The following is an 855-nucleotide window of genomic DNA, read 5'->3' on the forward strand; positions in this document are numbered from 1 at the left end:
TGGACTGGGCCAGAGACTGGTTGAAAATCCTCGTACAGACTCCAGCCAGCTGGTCTGCGCAGTCCTTCAACACGCGTCCAGAGACGCCATCAGGTCCAGTAGCCTTCCTTGGATTGATGGCCCGCAGCATGCGCCTCACCTCATGCTCCTCTATCTTGAGGGTTAGGCTGCTGTGGACCATGTGGTGTGATGTGGCTGTCTCGGGTGGCTCCACTTCAAAGCGAGCAAAGAAGAGGTTCAGCTCCTCTGCCAACGAGGCGTCACCTTCAGCAGCTCCAAGGTTGGTCTTGTAGTTGGTGAGATACTGGATCCCCTGCCACACCTGCCTGCTGTTATTACTGTCCAGGTGGTCCTCTATCTTCTTCCTGTAGTCTGATTTGGCCTCTCTGATGCCTCTCTTCAGGTTAGCTCGGGCCGTGCTGTATAAAGCCCTATCGCCAGACCTAAAAGCGGTGTTCCTCTCTTTTAACAGCCGCTGGACCTCCCGGGTCATCCAGGGCTTCTGGTTGGGGTAGACCCGGATGCGTTTATCCACTGTGACCGTGTCCATGCAGTTTTTAATGTAACACAGTACACTGTCTGTGAACACCTCCAGGTCCCGGTGTTCAAACACATCCCAGTTGGTCCTGTCGAAGCAGTCCTGCAGCTGCTGAGATGCACCATCAGGCCAGGTTGTGATGGTCTTTGTGATGGTAGGAGCGGTTTTCCTGAGGGGGGCATATGCAGGAATTAAAAGCAGGGACATATGGTCCGACTGACCCAGGTGTGGTAGTGGTCTAGCCCTGTAGCCCAGCTTGATATTGGAGTAGACCTTGTCCAGTGTGTTAGCTCCTCTTGTAGCACATTTAACATGCT

This window comes from Amblyraja radiata, chromosome 1 (genome assembly GCF_010909765.2).
Source record: "Amblyraja radiata isolate CabotCenter1 chromosome 1, sAmbRad1.1.pri, whole genome shotgun sequence".
Taxonomy (NCBI): Eukaryota; Metazoa; Chordata; class Chondrichthyes; order Rajiformes; family Rajidae; genus Amblyraja; species Amblyraja radiata.